Genomic DNA, 13,753 nt, shown 5'->3' on the forward strand with positions numbered 1-13,753 from the left:
CAGAAGAGGAGATCAACGTACATAACAACCTTCAGCTATCGCCCTGGTTTAGTGCAACCCCAACAACAGTTGGGGAAAAAAAAACAATTACAAATTCAATCCCATATATCTCGTATACACGCTCCAATCTTTAACAAAGAAAGAATAATTGTTACGTAAATCATAAACCTTTTTTGCCAATGGAATACAGACCTCATTTTCAAATGCCACCGTTGAATACTCAAATCAGTCTCATTTTTCCAAGCAATTGCCAAACATAATATAGTTGTTTGTGCAAAGCTACTTCCTCACCAGTGATCTGGGTTTGAATCGGCCACAGCGAGTAAGGAGTTGGCACGTTCTCCCCAAGATTGCATGGGTTTCTTCCGGGTGCTCCAGCTTCCACCCACATTCAAAAGGCGAACGATTGGTTGCATGGGTGTAATTGTGTGGCATGGTGGCCGATGGGCCTGTTATTGGACTGCAACTCTAAATTTTTTTTTTAATTAAAACCTTGCCTCAAAGATAAGTCTCCTTTTTAAGCCTTTGACATGTCTGCAATTCTGTGACAATACAACATCATGCTGGAAGCAAGCATATCAGTAATTGTCTGCCACTTGGCAGCATTGATTTCACTCTGATGCCAAACTCCAAAAAACAGCCCTTATAACTCCACTTGGACCTACGAATAGCATCAATATCACCCCCTCACAGCTCAGCTCTCTCTCCTCTCCAAATCATAATTTCTGAAGCTTATTTGATTACAATACAGGAAAGGGACTGAATACTCTTCCAAAATCTGATTGTAGGATGTCACTTATATCTAATTATAATGGTTTTCATCTTGTGCTTCACAGTGACAGCAAAACAAACAGGCTAATTAAATGTGCTCTTTGTTGCTCTGTGTCAGGTCACAGATGGGGTTCAAAAAGCAGTGGCTCTCAACTGCACACAGCACTGGAAATATTGGATGGGGTGGGGTGTTGAGAAGGAAATGAGTGAAGATACCCTATGTCCCTAACAATGACCTGGGGATAGTGGTTGGAATGTAGCAAAAAGTTAGAACCCTCAAGGGAACTCCAAAAATATTTGAAATATCTTACCTGATTAAGATAATCATCTGGTTATTGCAACTAAGCTGACATAACTAAGGTCTTCTTTAAAGGCTGCCCAAGAAAGGAGTGATACTCCAAGTAAAATTAAGCTTTCTAGTCTGCTAGCACTTGCATTGTTGTTCTTGGATCACAGTATTTCTTTGAGATAAATGTGAGGCTGAGTGTGACAGCAGCAATGCCAATCATGTGTTCAAGCTGGTCAATGTTCTGAGTTTTTATTTCTTCAAATATATGTGCATTATGGAAGTCAATAATGCATAGCTTAATTGTTCACCATGTACTACTTTGGCTTGATCTTCATCAGCCCTGGGCTTCACTCCACTGTGCATGGCCAGTGAATTTCTAGGCCGTTGCTTTAACATACCATTAAGAGTTAACGCTTCAAATTATGATCTTGGTCTGTCTTGAATCATCAACCTCGCTCCAATGCACAGTTCTGTTTGGTAGTTGTGTCTCTTAATGACGATTAAGTTGTATACCTAAAATGCATTGTGGTATCACCATCACTTCATCACCTTGTCAACACACAACGGTAATGGGTGCTGTCGTTATTCGGCCATGCAACTTGATTCACAATCAAATGCAGGTAACCAAGCCCACGTTGCAAACAGGTTAACAATACCATTTCTCTTCCGCATTGTACTAGCAACGGCCATTTCAACAAAATCGTAATCCATGGGAGTCCCTCGGTTGCCCCGCTGTCACTCAAGTCCACCTTCCTCTGCTAATTTTATCCCTTCTCAGCTGTTATGTGAGAAAGCTCAAGGGAAGAACTTGTGGTCATTTTCTCTCGCTGTAATCATTCTCTTCTGTCAGTAAGCACAAAGCAATATTGAATGTGATTATATGGAAGCTTGAACATCAGTATCAGACCACCTTCCGGCTGAAGGACCTTCTTCAGGGAAATAAAGAGAAAATTCAAGGGAAACTAAATTGAAGATATAAAAATAGTGTTTTGTATTGGGGTGTTTCATATCCATTTTATATATATTGGAGGGTAAATGGGCTTTAATCCTCTACCACACATCCTGCATGGTATTATATTTTGTAGCACACCCAACCTGCCTCTATTCTGAGACCTTTAAACTCCCACCTGTTCATAATTCAGACTTTATTGTTTGACATTGTCTGGAGTTCATACCTCGTGCAAATTGTTTGGCTTTTGAGGCCTGGATTATAATGAATAGAGCTGTGTAATAAGTAGAGTGGAAGACAAATTATACAAATCAGTGCGGTAGCAAGTGATATTAACATGAACGGGTTCAAATCAACAATGAAATAAACTTTTATTTATGATCCTGTGCTGGAGGAAAATCCACAGGCACTCGGTGACTCTGCGGGGAACTCTCTTTTGTTTCTCTTTCTCTGACTGTAAGAGGTGCTTCAGGCAATTTCTGCCGACGGGCAATCTGTCTGCCTTAAAGCAGAAAAAAAGCAATTTCGTTCAATATGCTTCTTTTTATTACTCGACAATAAATTGAATCTTGGATCTTGATCCCCTCCTATTCCTCCCCCTTTCTTTCAGTACGCTTGACTATTTTCACTCACACCTTGAAGAAGGGTTCAGGCCCAAAACATTGGTAATACATCTTTACCTCCTGTGGATGCTACGATAACCACTGAGTTTCTCCAGCATTTCTGACTAAAGCAATTCTTGGCAGATAAAAATATTTTTAAAATCAAGTCACCATCCCAATGTTGGGAAGTAAATCAGAGAGTTTGGAGTTGCCTCCATTTAGATAAATCGTGCAGATTATTGATGCTTCACTATTGCTCAATTTTTATTTTCTCATTTAATTTTTCAGGATCTGAAGATTGCTGGAGACACTGTCATTTATTTCTCATTTCTAACTGGCTTGAGAAGGCGGTGCTGAGCTACTTTAGAATCATTAACTAGATAATCTACTGGTTTTAAATGAGAGCATAATGCTGGCCTGGATACAGTAGCAGAATTCGGATCAATTCGGATCAACTGCTTACTTGTGGTTTTGTCATTATATACCCTAATAATTTTAAAAATTTTTTAGCATTATTGAGAACAGGGCAATCAATGATTTACAAAATAACTTTGAAGAAATAATCCTAATTAAGCAAATGAATCTGACAGAAGCGATGACGTCGTGGTAATCTGAATTATTCAAATTCTCCGGACTTTTAGAAGAGTTCTAAATGCCTCAAGAATTTTCCTATAAATGAGCACAGTGGTGAAGTGGTGATATGTGCACTAACAATCCAGAGACTTGAATTCAAATCTTATCATGGCATTTAAAATCAGTTAATGATCTGGAGTCTGAAAGAGAAAAGCAGCAATCACTATAACGTAATATTGTCCCCAAAGACTAGAAAGTAGTCGTAAAAACCTATTCACTTTGTTAATGTCATTCAGAGGAGGAAGTTCATAATATTTCCTGGTTTGCCCTTTATGGGACACCAGACATACCTCGCGGTTAAATCTTATATGTCCAGCAAGTCATTTAGTGGGAGACAGCTCACCACCGCCTTCTCAAGTGCAGATAGAAATGAGAAATAAATGTCACTGTCTGCACCAAAGTTCAGATCCTGAAAATTAAATAAATAAAAGTAGTGTATACATTAAAGCTTGAATCGAATCATCTCCCGGGATCAACCAACACAAATGTCACAAGTAATCAGCAGAAATTGTTAGGTGTGACTACAAAAACAAATCTGTTTCCTAATGCAAATATTTGAAGCAAAATCCTGAAAATACTCAATACTCAGAAAGCATCCACGGAGAGAAAAATTGAGTAAATGTTTCAGGTCAACGCCTTTCGTTAGAACTGGTAAAAATTAAAGTAAATGTTTTTTCTGAAATGGTTGAACTTAGTATTAAATATCGAAACTTTTGAAAGATAAGATGGGTTTCCTTAAGCTTTCATTAGGGAACAATGCAGGAGGTGGTAGAAACTGGGAGTGGCAGAAGGAGTGACTTCTTTGTCATCACTCTATTGCTCTGTTTCAATGAAGGTCAGTATAAAACTGATCTCAGTTATTATGATTTTCTGGAAGTAAAACACAAAATTCTGTGGACACCGTGGTTGAAATAAAAACACAAAATGCTGGAGAAACTCAGCAGTTTTCCTTTTTGTAGCACAGGCAGAGATACAGAACTGATGTTTCGGGATTGAGCCCTTCATTAAAGTATGGTGGTAGAGCTTGAGAGCAGTGGAGGTTACAGATGGGGAGCAGTGAGCGAGAATCCCACAGAACCTCCTTCGGAGAGCAAAGGAGAACTTCCTCAGGGCAGGCCTCCCTCGAAGAGCTTTCACAGAGTTGGAGTAATGGTTTTCTGGGCAATACAGATTATAACAATTTTAGATAATCAAAGTTTCCAGTGTTTATTTATTTTTCAGATTTTCTGCTTTTCGCTTAGTATTTTCGGACTATAATTATGAAATATCGTGACTGACTGAATTTTCTCTCCTTACTTGTCCCTATTATGTCTCTTTAACTATCACCGTTCACCTTTTGTTATTCAGTCCGTCTTCCACCTTATCAGAGACACTTCTTTTTGTTCTGCGCTCTTGATTCCCCCTCCCCCCATCCTGTCTTCTGCATCTTTAAAAATAGATTTTCTCAATTCTGATTAAAGACAATTAACAAGAAATGTTAATTTTGTTTCTCTGTACTTGTGCAACCTGACCTGCAAAGTAGTTCCAGCAATTTACATGATGAAATACACAAAATTCTAATGTTGCTATCCCTTGTTTACATAATGCAATTTTAAAATCGATTGGAATTTGGTGATTATTTGTTAACCTGAATTTAACTTTAAACTCATCTTTCCAAAATCTACATCAGGACAGTAACATTGGTGTAATGTTTAGATAAATGGAAAAGAAGAAAGAATGATTAGGCTTAAGTCTGCAAGTGATCAGTAAGATCTATCATATTTTATTTCAATCGTTAGATATCCTAAGCATGCTGGTATTGATTTTTGATTAACTGAAAATGCATAGATATTCCATTATTTCTCATGTCTACATCATTGCAGGGACTGGATAGTAGTGATCTGCAGTGCTTGGCCTCTGGTATAGAAGAATCCTGATGCTAATTATAATGTAGCCACCTCTACTGAGTTTGGAACAGTGAACTGTGTGAGGTTATTCTATTAGACGGCTTAGAATTGCCACAATTTTGAACACCAAAGTCTGATATTTATGTTCTTATTGTGGTGGAATCCCAAGTTTCTTAACATTGATAAAATTAACAGTCTTAAATCAAAAAGAATGAAATTGCTGAAAACACTTAGCAATGTCAGGCAGCACTTATGGAAGGAGATACAGAGTGGATAGTTCAGATTGATCTATTTTAATCACAATTCAAATGGATTAGGTCAAATATAAATTGATGATACATTTTCTATTTCACTTATTGAAACAAATTCTAGAATAGATGAATTGATACAACATGACAGAGGCACACGTCTATATGCCTTTTAGCTTTGCTGTGGAAATTTAAGACGCTTTTAGACTTGGAGGTTAGTTCAGCGGTAATTATATCGTGGTTCACCATCACAAACAATTCACATCTTACTTTATTGGTATTTTGAAACCAAGCATGGCATACAAGATGAAATGATGGATTCCTTGATGGCTGTATCTTCACTGACAATAACTCTGACCCCATGAGAGAAGCAAGGATTTCTGACTTCCTTCATCTTAGTAGTGCAGGAGTTACTATCAAGTTTAGAAGATAAGTAAAGGACGAGATAAAAATGTAATAGCAGCAAATTATTTTAGCCTATTGTATTTACTTATTATAACGTAAAAACGACAGTATATTAAAACAGTATTAAGCCTCACTCAATCTAAAGGCTTGTCAATAAAACTTGATATGTGCCACAAAATTTCTTTATTATAAGAAAATTACAAACACTTCTTATGGGATGATAATGCTCAGAAGGCAGATATGATATTTTATGGCTTTCCTGTCAATTAAGTTTGACATTGTTTGATGTGTTTTTATTATTTCCGACCATCTTAACATTATGATATCCTCATTCACTTTACCACACACATGTCAAACTCTAGCCCGCGGGCCAAATTTGGCCCGCGATATAATTATATCTGGCCCGCAAGATCATTTCAAAAATGCATTAGAGGTGGCCCGCTGGCCGCCGCGCCAGTATAGCGCATGCACAGTAATACAACAAATCCCAGAATGCATTGGCATCAGCCTGCTAATCGCCCCCACCTCCTCTGTTTACATTGCAGGGTCTCACCGTGGACTCTGGTTTTGGGGCCTGGCCGGTGTCAGGGGAAGCCAAGGCCACTTCCCAGCGCCCGGAACTGGAGGCCTCGGGCCTGACCTCGCCAGGACCGTTGCCCACTCCCCCTCCCTGCCGCAGGCCAACCCGCGACTCACGGTGACGGGGCCGCTGATCCGCCGAGATGCCGCCCTGCAGTGAGAGCCGATGCCCCCGCACTGTCGTTGTCCAACCCGATCGCCCGCAAACCCCCGCCCTCCCGCACACAGGCCTGAGTAAGGATTATGAACTTTAATCTCAGGATAAAACGATCTTCCAATAGTTTCATGTCACAGTGATAAATATATTCCTGGTTAAAAATGGTCCTGCTCCTGGATACAAGCTCATTAGGCATAAAACTTGAAAAGTGTGTAAATCAAAGGATATCTGTACCAATGGAAAAAGGGCATGGCAAATAACCCTGCTAGAGTTCATGCCCACAATCAGTCACCCATTTGATTGTTTCAGGAATCATGTTATTCTCCCACATTCTCAATAGCCCTCAGATTTTACTATTCGACAGCACACTAGCAACATTTGACAAATCCTCTATAGAGAAATATTATTTATTGAATATTTTATTTCTCATTTGTTAATGCTTCTGGAAAGAGTTTATCCAAAACTATTATTAAACATTTATTTTAATAAGAAAAAGTTTAACATTACATATGTTGAAAGAAGAGAAAACATGCAGACGTTGTTGAAAATTTTCAATAAATATTTAGTTCGGCCCTCGACTTAGTCCAAGTTTTTAATTTTGGTCCTCCGTGAATTTGAGTTTGACACCCCTGCTTTACCACAAACCTCCAGAGGTCAGTACCATATTACTACTGATAAAATGACGTGTCCAATCACTGCCTTTTGAAGGGCTCAGCTCCAAGGTCAGAGGTAAACATGAACTGATCCCTTGAGATCATTAGCAGGATTGCAGCAAGAGATTATTCCACACCTGCTGCACTGACTCCAGCAGGATTCTGGGAGTGCAAACACTCTCTTCATTTCATGGTTAGTATCAAGCTCCGTGACATTTCAGCCTGAGCAGAATTTACAACACATCTTCAATTACTCATTTCCAACCTGAAGTTTCATTGTTTATTCAACCAACTGGAAATCTTTCACATTCTTGTTTTTCAGCTCTGCAAAATGTGAAAATGAAGCTCGATGCACCACCTCAGTGTCTACCCTGACGGAAAAATCCTGCATTTAATGATGATATAACGTGCTAACTGGTAATACGCTGGCTAATTTTGTTTCAATTATGCCTATCATTAGGGGAGGTATAATGAGACATTGTTGTAAATGACGAAGAAATTAAACTACCTAAATCAACTTAATATCCAAGATAGAGAACTGAGATTTCATCAGTTAACTGATGAATTTCTAGATTTCATTCTCGAAATTCACAAATTTTCAAACACACACCAGCTGCAAAAAAGAATATTATCTTTTCTCTTTATGACTGCAGGTTAGTTAAGCTGCCTTAAAATGAACAAGTGGGGTTTGTGTAAAGAGAATAAAATGAATTTACTCAGAGTGAATGGAATCTTGCTGGTGGAATTTGTTACCCTAGTAAAATTTAATGTAGACATACAGGCCAGTAACAGGCCCTTCCTGCCCATGAGCCACACTGCCCAATTTCACCCAATTGACCTATGCTTTGAATGGTGGAAGGAAACCAAAGCTCCCGGAGAAACCCCACACAGACACAGGGAGAATGTACAAATTCCATACAGACAGTGCCAGATTCCAACCTCGGTCACTGTAACAATGCCGTGATAACTGCTATGCTAACTTTGCCTTACCTTTAGTTTAGATTTAATAAGGAGTGTTGTTGGGCTATAATTCATGAATAATGATGTGGATGTGCTATTGGGGTAACAGGGAACCAGTGAAAGGGCAAAGAGTAGATGTATGGAATACAGCAGGTACACATCCAAGTTTAAGTCAGTTCATCAATGTCCCATTGCAGTAAAAGGAAACTGGATTTATTGTTTAAGTAGGTTACAATCATAGCTTGTTTTTTGTAACAGAAACTTAGACTTATGGATAATTAAGCATCTTATTTTGTAATCAGCCATTATCTTGCCAGTAAACTGAAAAGTGGCAAAGCAGCAGGTATGGATGGAATCCCCCCAGAGGTCTGGAAGGCTGGTGGCAAAACTCTGCATGCCAAACTGCATGAGTTTTTCAAGCTTTGTTGGGATCAAGGAAAACTACCTCAGGACCTTCGTGATGCCACCATCATCACCCTGTACAAAAACAAAGGTGAGAAATCAGATTGCTCAAACTACAGGGGAAATCACGCTGCTCTCCATTGCAGGCAAAATCTTCGCTAGGATTCTACTAAATAGAATAATACCTAGTGTCGCCGAGAATATTCTCCCAGAATCACAGTGCGGCTTTCGCGCAAACAGAAGAACTACTGACATGGTCTTTGCCCTCAGACAGCTCCAAGAAAAGTGCAGAGAACAAAACAAAGGACTCTACATCACCTTTGTTGACCTCACCAAAGCCTTCGACACCATGAGCAGGAAAAGGCTTTGGCAAATACTAGAGCGCATCGGATGTCCCCCAAAGTTCCTCAACATGATTATCCAACTGCACGAAAACCAACAAGGTCGGGTCAGATACAGCAATGAGCTCTCTGAACCCTTCTCCATTAACAATGGCGTGAAGCAAGGCTGTGTTCTCGCACCAACCCTCTTTTCAATCTTCTTCAGCATGATGCTGAACCAAGCCATGAAAGACCCCAACAATGAAGACGCTGTTTACATCCGGTACCGCAGGGATGGCAGTCTCTTCAATCTGAGGCGCCTGCAAGCTCACACCAAGACACAAGAGAAACTTGTCCGTGAACTACTCTTTGCAGACGATGCCGCTTTAGTTGCCCATTCAGAGCTAGCTCTTTAGCGCTTGACGTCCTGCTTTGCGGAAACTGCCAAAGTGTTTGGCCTGAAAGTCAGCCTGAAGAAAACTGAGGTCCTCCATCAGCCAGCTCCCCACCATGACTACCAGCCCCCCCACATCTCCATCGGGCACACAAAACTCAAAACGGTCAACCAGTTTACCTATCTCGGCTGCACCATTTCATCAGATGCAAGGATCGACAATGAGATAGACAACAGACTCACCAAGGCAAATAGCGCCTTTGGAAGACTACACAAAAGAGTCTGAAAAAACAAACAACTGAAAAACCTCACAAAGATAAGCGTATACAGAGCCGTTGTCATACCCACACTCCTGTTCGGCTCCGAATCATGGGTCCTCTACCGGCATCACCTACGGCTCCTAGAACGCTTCCACCAGCGTTGTCTCCGCTCCATCCTCAACATCCATTGGAGCGCTTTCATCCCTAACGTCGAAGTACTCGAGATGGCAGAGGTCGACAGCATCGAGTCCACGCTGCTGAAGATCCAGCTGCACTGGGTGGGTCACGTCTCCAGAATGGAGGACCATCGCCTTCCCAAGATCGTGTTATATGGCGAGCTCTCCACTGGCCACCGTGACAGAGGTGCACCAAAGAAAAGGTACAAGGACTGCCTAAAGAAATCTCTTGGTGCCTGCCACATTGACCACCGCCAGTGGGCTGATATCGCCTCAAACCGTGCATCTTGGCACCTCACAGTTTGGCGGGCAGCAACCTCCTTTGAAGAAGACCGCAGAGCCCACCTCACTGACAAAAGGCAAAGGAGGAAAAACCCAACACCCAACCCCAACCAACCATTTTTCCCCTGCAGCCGCTGCAACCGTGTCTGCCTGTCCCGCATCGGACTTGTCAGCCACAAACGAGCCTGCAGCTGACGTGGACTTTTACCCCCTCCATAAATCTTCGTCCGCGAAGCCAAGCCAAAGAATTAGGGCTTTGCAATTTCCATTCAAAATCAAAACTTAGTTTTACTGTTGACAAAGTAATTATATATACTGAGAGTATAAAATCTGCTCAGAAGATCATCTTTGACTGGTTTCCTCAGTGTGGCTTTTCTGTTTACTCCTACAAAGAATAAATGTCTTTACATTCAATTGTCCATGACCCTGTATCAGTCCCTTAACTAATCCCACTGTCCCAATCTATCCACTCAGACTTTGATCAGTACCCAAATCAATCCCACTACCACGTTCCTTTCCCACAGCCCTGTAACAGTCCCTAAACTAAACCCACTGCCTCACTCTCTCGTCACTGATCTGTATCAATCCCAAACTAATCTCACTGGCCAGCACCCTCCGTACAGCCCTGTATCAATTCCAAACTGATCCTAATGCTACACTCTCCCCACACAGCACTGCATCAGTCCCCAAAATGATCCCACAAACCTCGTTACCCCTCAGAACCCTATATCAGTCCTGAAACTAATCTTATGGCTCTCCTCTCTCCCCACAGTCCTGTCTTAATCCCAAGCAAATAACACTACCCCACTCTTGCCCCAGAGCCCTATATCAGTCCCCACTGATTCACTGCACCGCTCTCTCCACACAGCCCTGTATCATTCTTGAACTAATCCCACTGCCCCTTTCCCTCTCCACGTCCCTGTATCAATCCAAAATCGAATCCCACTAAACCAGGGTTTCCCCACAGCCCTGTAACAATTTCAAATTAATCCCACAGCTCTGTATCCACCCCCAAGCTAATCACACTCCCCTACTTTCTCTGTCCAGACCTGTGCATCAGTCCCGAAACTAATCCCCCTGCCCCCTTCTCTCCCCACAGCCCCATATCAATACCCAAACCTCTTCTGCTGCCCCATTCTTTCCACAGACTGAAAAAAGTCCTCATCCCCATTCTTTCCACAGAGCACTGTCCACAAACTGAAAAGAAACACACACACAAATGCTGGAGAAACTCAGCAGGTCAAACAGGGCCTTTATATAGCAAAGGTGAAGATACATCACCAACTTTTCGGGCTGGAGCCCTTCATCAAGTTTCTCCAGTGTTTTTTCACTTAACCACAATGTCAACAGAATCCTGTGTTTTACCACAGATCCCATAAACCCTCTCCTCTCCCCAGAGACCTATATCAGTCCTAAGACTGATCCCATGGATCTGCATTTTCTCCACAATCCTGTATTAGTCCCTAAACTAATCCCACTGCTCCTATCTATACATACTGACCAATAGCCATTCACAGTCCTGCAGCATATAATACAGAGATAGGTGGTGTAAGCAGGTAGGTCGTGATGAGGAGATGAAAGGTTGCTGAACCTGAGCTTGGATAGATTAGGAGAACGGGCAAAGAAGTTGCAAATTAAGTACAATGTTGGAAAGTGTACGATCATGCACTTTGGTAGAAGACATAAAAAGGCAGAGTATTATGTGGATGGAGACAAAACTCGGGTGCAGATTCTTGGGACATCTTGTGCAGGATACCCGAAAGGTTAACCTTCAGATTGAGTCGGTGGTGAAGAAGGCAAATACAATGTTGGCATTTATATCAAGAGGAATCGGAAACAAAAGCAGGGATATGATGCTGGGGCTTTATAAGGCTTCACTTGGAGCACAGGGAACCATTTTGAGCTCCTTATTTAAGAAAGGATGTGCTGGCATTGGAGAGGATTCAGAGAAGATTCACAAGGATGATTCCTGGAATAAAGAGATTAGCATATGATGAAAGTTTGAGGGCTCTTGCACTGTATTCCTCGGTGTTCAGAAGAATGGGGGGAGCGGGAGGTGATCTCCTAAAAGCATTTTAAATGTTGATAAACCTGGGCATAGTTGTTTCCCATGGTAGGAGAGTCAAGGACAAGAGGGCACAACAGGATTGAAGGGCCCCCATTTATAATAGAGATGTGCAGGACTTTTTTTCTTGCCAGAGAGTGGTGAATCTCTGGAATTTGCTAGCATGGGTGGCTGTGGAGGCCAGGTCATTGGATGTATTTAAGAAAGAGGTTGATAAATATCTCAATAGTTAGCATATGGGGAAAAGGCAGCAGAATGGGGGTGAAAGGGAGAATGAATCAGTTCATGATGAATGGTAGAGCAGAGTTGATGGGTTGAATGGCCTACTTCTGCTCCTATATCATGTGATCTCACACGGTATTTATCTCTATATAAGAGAAACGTGCCACATGTAATGATTTTACATCAGGTTACCGAAGATTGTGCCATCACAGGGTTCCTCTAGAATGAAACAATGCTTTCATGAACATAGAACATAGAACACTACATAGTACGGGCCCTTTGGCCTTCGATGTTGTACCTACCAATATATTCCCCTCCCTATCATGTAACCCGCTATTTTTGTTCTATCCATGTGCCTGTCTAAGTGTCTCTTAAATGCCCCTAATTTTTCAGCCTCCACCACCATCCCAGCAGGACATTCCAGGCATCCTCTACTCTCTGTGTTAAAAAAAATCTTATCGCTGAAATCTCCCCTAAACTTCCCTCCCTTCACTTTTTACACATGTCCTCTGGTGTTAGCTATTCCTGCCCAGGGAAACAGGCACTGGCTATCCACTCTATCTATGCCTCTCATAATCTTGTAGGCCTCTATTAAATTTCCTCTCAAAGTCCAAGCTCTACTAACTTTGCCTGGATTTCCAATCCAAGTAATATCCTGGTGAATCTCCTCTGCACCCTCTCCATAGCTTCCACATCCTTCCTATAATGAGGTGAGTAGAACTGAACACAATACTCTAAGTGTGTTCTCACTAGAGATTTGTAGAGTTGCAACATGACCTCTCTACTCTTGAAATCAATCCCCCCCATTAATGAAGCCTAGCATCCTCTTAACTATCCTAGAAACCTATGCGGTGACCTTGAGGGATGTATGGATTTGGTCCCCAAGGTCCCTCTATTCATCCACACTCTTAAGTAACTGACCATTAACCCTGTACTCAGCCTTCTGGTTTGTCCTTCTAAAATGTATCACCTCACACTTATCCGGATTGAACTCCATCTGCCATTTCTCCGCCCAACTCTACATCCTGCCTATATCCTCTTGTAATCTTTGACAACTTTCAGTTCCATCCACACCACCTCCAATCTTCATATCATCTGAAAACTTACTGGCCCATCCTTCTAGGTCTTCATCCAGGTCATTTATAAAAATCACAAAAGGCGGGGGACCTAGAACAGATCCTTGCAGTACTCCACAAGTCATTGACCTCCAGGAAGAATACATTCCTTCCACTACTCCTCTCTGCTTTCTACCCTCAAGCCAATTATTTTATCCACATAGCCAAAGTTCCATGGATCTAATGTCTCATGACTTTCTGAATGAGTCTCTCATGGGGGATCTTATCAAATGACTTACTAAAATCCATATCGACCACATCTACTGGCATACCCTCATCAATTTATTTTGTTACCTCCTCAAAAAACTCAATTAGGCTTGTCAATGGAATGGGCAATAGCAAGGGGGGAGGTGGAATGGGTGGGTTATGGGATCCTTTATACATG

The 13,753-nt window shown here is 41.5% G+C and overlaps 1 long non-coding RNA gene across 20 annotated transcripts in view; it reads left to right on the forward strand.

Annotated features, from left to right (window-relative positions):
• LOC138759328 (uncharacterized) overlaps positions 1 to 13,753 on the forward strand; it is a 189,310-nt gene that overhangs the window by 41,569 nt on the left and 133,988 nt on the right. For all 20 annotated transcript variants that reach the window (XR_011354735.1, XR_011354733.1, XR_011354736.1 and 17 more), the window contains exon 2: positions 7,495 to 7,589. This is a non-coding gene — a long non-coding RNA (uncharacterized lncRNA). The remainder of the gene's footprint in view (positions 1 to 7,494; positions 7,590 to 13,753) is intronic.

This window comes from Narcine bancroftii, chromosome 3, assembly GCF_036971445.1.
Source record: "Narcine bancroftii isolate sNarBan1 chromosome 3, sNarBan1.hap1, whole genome shotgun sequence".
Lineage (NCBI taxonomy): Eukaryota > Metazoa > Chordata > Chondrichthyes > Torpediniformes > Narcinidae > Narcine > Narcine bancroftii.